Raw genomic sequence first — 6000 nt, 5'->3', positions numbered from 1 at the left:
TGCGGCGCGGCCGGCCGGTTCTCTTTCGCTCCTGCTGCTCCCGCCTCCTGCAGTAACGGCCCGAGCCACGGTGCGGCGCTAGGACCTTTAAGCCCACGCCGCCGCCGCTGCCGCGATAAGCGCAGAGCCCGCAGCCACGGTGACCCCCTCGGTTCCTCTCCCCTCTGGCGCGCAAAATCAGGCCCGGCCTGACAGTCGCACCGAGCGCTGCGCCGTCGTCGCCGGCAGCCGAAGAAACGCGCCTTTCTTGGGACGGCCCGCGCAGCAGTCGCACCGACTTTCTGTCCCATTCGTGCGGCATCCCGAAGCTCGCTGACGTTCTAATTCTATTCCCGTGTGATCCGTGTTGTGCCAACTCAGTGGTCGTGTTGCCGTGACTTACTTCCGACACCAACTGGTCACCGTGCCCCTTTCACATCGCTTTTCCCGAATTCAACGTCAAGGGACACACTGGGTGACCGGTGTGACGAGCCAGAGAGCAACGATCAAAAAGACCCGCCAGAGCTGCCTTCGCAGCTACGGATCGGTGTGGATGTCGTGACTGCGTTAGGTGAAGTGGTGTGTCTCGTAGCTGACGCGCGCAAACTAACGCCGGAGTTTCGAACTACGTGCATTCGAGAATATCTCGGCTGAAGTTCTACCGGTATGTCTCCAGAGTAGCCGCTGAAGGACGACCCAGGTGGCGCGCGCAGTGATAGAACATCTCGATGTCGCCGTGAGACTGGAGATTGTGCTCCGTGCGTGATAGTTCTCTCGTGACTGAGAGCGGTTCGTCACGTTGCTCTTTGGAATGTTGCTGCTGATTGTTCCTTGTGAATTCCGGTACTTCAGGAACTGCTGACTGCCACGGTAAGGCTGCGCCTTTTTATGAACCTCGCATTGTTAGCCCAAGTCAAGGTGCTGCTTTGTTTGTTATACATTCGCGTGCCTACTCGTCTCAATGTTCACCTTTCTGCATTGGCTCTCCAACACCGCCAGTGCATTGAACAGGGTTTGGCAGTTTTTTTTAGATGGGGGGCCAAGCTGCATGAAGCCGACACAGCGGAGGGCCCCCCGGAAAATTATGAATGGGGTAAGGGAAAGGGGCACAGGCAAATCGTAAAAATTCGGCGAGTTGACACTAATTTGTAAAACTGGAATAGAAATCAGGTTTATTATTACTACGCCCGTCACGAAGTTGCAATCAAACATAGGTTAGAGTCAGAAATCCTATCTTAGGTCAAGAATCCGATGTCAACCTCCAGATAGAAAGCGCCAAAGAAAATAGGGGCGGGGGGGGGGGGGGGTCCTTCACGCCGTAACTTGTACCACATAATGACACGCGGGCCGCAGGTGGCCGACCCCTGTATTTTAATATCACAGTGCTGAGGTCGTACAGTAAAAATTACCGTGCTTATTTCTGACACCAATAAGCACTTACTTATAGCTTGCCGTTTCGGCGTATGACAGTGATTCGCATGCGCAAAAGCCACTTTTTTTTTCCTCGATCATTTGTCAACTCAAACAACAGAAAACTGCGTGCGAGTCTTTTAGATTACAGTTACCTATGTCGGGCCGTCACGTTTAAATAGGCTGCGGTGGCTGCATTTCCGATGGAGGCGGAAATGGTGTAGGCCCGTGTATCAGATTTGGCTGCACGTTAAAGAACCCCAGGTGGTAGAAATTTCAGAAACCCTCCACTACGGCGTCTCTCATAATCATATGGTGGTTTTGGGACGTAAACCCCACATATCAATCAAATCAACGTTTAAATAGGGTCGCCAGAGGTTCGTTGTTCCTAGTAAGTCGACATAACCCAGTCTATAGGGGACGGGCCGTACGTCAATCGGGTGGTACCTTGTTTTCGAAACTAGTCATAGTCGTGACCACGATCAGTGGTACTACAACCTAACTTGTCATCTACATCCTGACTTGGTCGAAGCTTAGCTATGTCAAGTTTTAAGCGAATTGATGAAGGAAAAAAAAACAATTCCCGTTGGCATCAAAGCCGCGAACAATTCTCTGCTTGTGGTCAATTTTTTTATGGGGTATATTGTTTTCTATTCAGCATGACGGGTCAGGTGTCATTCTGCAGTGACAGCTTATGATTGTCAGCTAACTGACAAAAGAAACTTTGATACCCTTTTTTTTATTCCTGCTCTGCTTTTAACTATCCTAGCGCTTCTTACAGCACGGCTTTGTGCACTGGGCGACTTACAAAAAATGTTTTGCAGGTGGCTTTGTAGAACGCTGAGTCTGTGTGTATCTGCTCATTAAAATATATACAGCGTGGCGTACAATGGTCGAGATGCAAAACAAATTCTCCCATCTACAAAATCAACCTATGATGTTCCGGCCGCGCGGAGTCCTGCTGCCTTCATATGAAGTCGCCAATTAAAGGCAGCAGTGATGTGCCGAATCGTGTGCACTTCAGCACCGATTTATAATTACGACTATAAACATTCTAAAAACATAAACAAACTGGATGTTGCGTATCTTGGTGCGCATGGTTCATACTTACGCATGCAATCCATACTTAACGTGTGTTGCTTTTCTGAGCATGAGCTGTAATTAAAAAGCATGTGAACTTTCGGAGACAGTTTATGGAGTGAGAAAGGTACACCGTGTTCTACTGTTACCGCCGCACTGATGGTATACGCTTCTGAGATGCGCTTGATTGATATCCGCCCCACTGGTCAAGTGGTTATAAGTGCTCGACTGCTGGCCTGAAGGTGACGTTCTGGATGGAATCCTGGCACCGGCGGACGCGTTTTCGATGACAACAAAATTACTTAAGCTCCGTGCAGTTAGATTTAGGTGCATGTTAAGTGATTTCAGGTGGCAATAATTTCCGGAATTGCCTGGAACTGCATCACTAATACACATATCGTCGTTTTGCAACGTTAGATCCCTTCATTATTATTCCTAGTTTGATTGAATAATATGCGGAATTTAACGTCCCAAAACCATCGTATGATTATGAGACACGCGGTATTGGAGGGCTCCGGTAATTTTGATCTCCTGGGGTTGTTTAACGTGCACACAAATAAATCTGAGCACACGGGCCTACCGAATTCTCGCCTCCATCGAAAATGCAGCCGCTGCAACCGGGATTTGATCCCGTGACATGCGGTTCAGCAGCCGAGTACCTTAGCGACTAGACCACCGTGGCGGGGCAATCCTAGTTCGATGTAAAGGCAAGAATGCGTAAATAAAACTGCAATGTCATTGCATACCTCTCGTGTTGCGCCTGCACAACAAGAGCTCGATGCCCCTTTTTCAACATCAATAAATCAGTTGGCAGTGGCACACCCTGCTTTTTTTCGCGCGCATTATTCATTTACTGCCGCCCAAGTCTACCACTATAGCGTGCGGGAGTGTCATATTTTTTTTAACTACGCAATACGACTTCAGTTCCAAAGAGGGTGACAGCAAGTGTGCGCCCAGAAAACAATTCTTTGCAGCTTCGTTAGATCATATGACGCTGGAACACATAAAAGGCACCACAGAGCATGCTAGTTCGAGATTTGGACGGCTGTTCAAACGGAATTATACTTGTATAGAGCGCCTAGTCGTTTTCCTTTGAAGTAATCCTAAACCAATGCCGTAATGATACTTAACATAGTCATATGCTAACTTCTTGTGCTTTAATTCAAACATGCATGGACGCTCGCGTCTAACATGGAGTCTGCGGAACCAGTGGCACCAGTCAAGGAGCACCTTGACTGGTGCCACAAGACTATGTTCAGTGAGCCAAGTGAGTCTAGAATAAGGATTTCGTTAAGGACATGTTCACTGGGAGAACTCTACTTATCTACCGCAAATTATATTTCTAAAATGAATAAACAAGGCAAAAAAAAATGGAACGCCTCGTTGTTAGCCATGCATCATTATGATCATTTGCCACACTCTAGCATGATCTTTTTTAAACCGATTTCGAAGGCGGATATTTGTTAAAGTTTACTTCAACATTTCTTACGTGGCATCAACAGAAGATAGATTGTACGCTGCAGCGCCTCTTAAAGGAAAAACTTCGGTTCCTTCGCCTGCAAGATAAGATGCCATGTAATTAATTTTAATTTTTCAGAATTACTACGAACAACATGATCCAGACAGGAGCGAAAAATTAAAGCATTATAAAAATTTATTTATTTAATTATTACCCACAGTGCCCATTTTGGCATTATAGTGGGCTGGAGGGTAGAGGAAAAGAACATGAAAATTTCCAGTTCACATAAGTTTGTGTGAAAAAAAAAGAAAAACAGAAGAAGCTAATTTAGCAAGAAAGTTTAAAAAAAAGGCAATAATGATGACAGTAATAAATAGGTCGAGGTTATAAAGGTGGCAAAAAGGGCCATGTGAGTAAGAGTGCAACTACATTAGTTGTGAGGCAAGTTATCAAGTTAACTTAAATAGGACAAATAATAATTAAAGGTGAAAAAGGAGGATAAGCTCGAAGTAACTGATAGAAATTGGCGTTCGACCTTCCTACTAACGGTAGGTAGCCTGGGGAGAGGTTTGCCGAAATAACGAGAATGCAAATGCATTCGTTCTAAACAAGTAAGGCTGAAGAGACTGCGTATGACTAATGTGCCGGAGTGCAAGTGCAGATAAGTACGGTGCTGGATCGAGCCCGAGCAAATTCCTTTCCTTTTAAAGGAAAAACTTCGGTTCCTTCGCCTGCAAGATAAGATGCGATGTAATTAATTTTAATTTTTCAGAATTACTACGAACAACATGATCCAGACAGGAGCGAAAAATTAAAGCATTATAAAAATTTATTTATTTAATTATTACCCACAGTGCCTTTTTGGGCATTATAGCGGGCTGGAGGGTACAGGAAAAGAACATGAAAATTTCCAGTTCACATAAGTTTGTGTGAAAAAAAAATAAAAACAGAAGAAGCTAATTTAGCAAGAAAGTTTAAAAAAAGGGCAATAATGATGACAGTAATAAATAGGTCGAGGTTATAAAAGTGGCAAAAAGGGCCATGTGAGTAAGAGTGCAACTACATTAGTTGTGAGGCAAGTTATCAAGTTTACTTAAATAGGACAAATATTATTTAAAGGTGAAAAAGGAGGATAACCTCGAAGTAACTGATAGAAATTGGCGTTCGACCTTCCTACTAACGGTAGGTAGCCTGGGGAGAGGTTTGCCGAAATAACGAGAATGCAAATGCATTCGTTCTAAACAAGTAAGGCTGAAGAGACTGCGTATGACTAATGTGCTGGAGTGCAAGTGCAGATAAGTACGGTGCTGGATCGAGCCCGAGCAAATTCCTTTCCTTTTAAAGGAAAAACTTCGGTTCCTTCGCCTGCAAGATAAGATGCGATGTAATTAATTTTAATTTTTCAGAATTACTACGAACAACATGATCCAGACAGGAGCGAAAAATTAAAGCATTATAAAAATTTATTTATTTAATTATTACCCACAGTGCCTTTTTGGGCATTATAGCGGGCTGGAGGGTACAGGAAAAGAACATGAAAATTTCCAGTTCACATAAGTTTGTGTGAAAAAAAGAAGAAAAACGGAAGAAGCTAATTTAGCAAGAAAGTTTAAAAAAAGGCAATCATGATGACAGTAATCAATAGGTCGAGGTTAGAAATGTGCAAAAATGGCAATGTGATCGAGATTAAGCAAAGAAAACAAGGAAACCACTTCAAGCGCCAATATTTGATCCGTAATCGCAGTGAAGTAGCTCAATTCAATTTCCATAGTGAATGCCACGAAAGGCTGGTGGTCATATCAAAGGAAAGATGAATGGCAACAACCTTTGGACGGATTGTTTTTCAAGTTCGTTTGAATATACGTCAATAAGACTTTCTTAACTGTAAATATACATTTACGATGCCGAAACCACAAATTTATACTTATTTCGCACATTTGTTTGCTACGTTTCCTCATGGTGGATTGCGTCGAGAAAAACGTTCTGCATATTACGTCACGTTTCATATGCAATAGCGTGCTTATGCCATAGTTCGTCGTGCAGTATGTTGGTAATGTTACTGCCACTCCTCA

At 44.2% G+C, this 6000-nt stretch overlaps 1 protein-coding gene across 1 annotated transcript in view; it reads left to right on the top strand.

Moving 5' to 3' along the window:
• The first annotated feature begins 479 nt into the window (after positions 1-479).
• LOC142817248 (cell adhesion molecule DSCAM-like) overlaps positions 480-6000 on the top strand; it is a 172428-nt gene continuing 166907 nt past the window's right edge. Inside the window, exon 1 of the mRNA XM_075894316.1 lies at positions 480-849. The gene's annotated coding sequence lies outside the window, so the exon portion shown is untranslated. The remainder of the gene's footprint in view (positions 850-6000) is intronic.

The sequence above is a fragment of the Rhipicephalus microplus genome, chromosome 1, assembly GCF_043290135.1.
Source record: "Rhipicephalus microplus isolate Deutch F79 chromosome 1, USDA_Rmic, whole genome shotgun sequence".
NCBI classification, from domain to species: domain Eukaryota; kingdom Metazoa; phylum Arthropoda; class Arachnida; order Ixodida; family Ixodidae; genus Rhipicephalus; species Rhipicephalus microplus.
Note: the sequence above shows the minus strand (reverse complement) of the source record. Positions and strands in the feature narration are given on the sequence as shown.